The sequence below is a fragment of the Sinocyclocheilus anshuiensis genome, unplaced genomic scaffold (genome assembly GCF_001515605.1).
Source record: "Sinocyclocheilus anshuiensis isolate Anshui unplaced genomic scaffold, SAMN03320099.WGS_v1.1 scaffold1930, whole genome shotgun sequence".
NCBI classification, from domain to species: Eukaryota; Metazoa; Chordata; class Actinopteri; order Cypriniformes; family Cyprinidae; genus Sinocyclocheilus; species Sinocyclocheilus anshuiensis.
The window spans coordinates 138208-138488 of record NW_015547726.1 but is presented as its reverse complement, the minus strand read 5'-3'; positions in this window follow the sequence as shown (position 1 = coordinate 138488).

The following is a 281-nucleotide window of genomic DNA, read 5'->3' as shown; positions in this document are numbered from 1 at the left end:
ATACTACAACTTTGCGCTGTGGATCGCCGGATCGGCTTTCACCGTGGACGAAGCGGAGTCCAGACTGGGGTCGTCACATGTGGTTGCCACAAGCCCGCCAGACGCTCCTTCGTCAAATCCGCCGGCTGCGCCGTTCTCAAGCCTGCCACCTCTGCTCACTCAAGCCGGCCTCCGCTCACTCTAGGCCTCCGGCCTCCGCTCACTCTAGCCCGCCGTGTGTTTCGTTGTGAAAGCGAAACTACTTTATGCCGGCTGTTCTGACTCAAAGACTGTAAGTACGT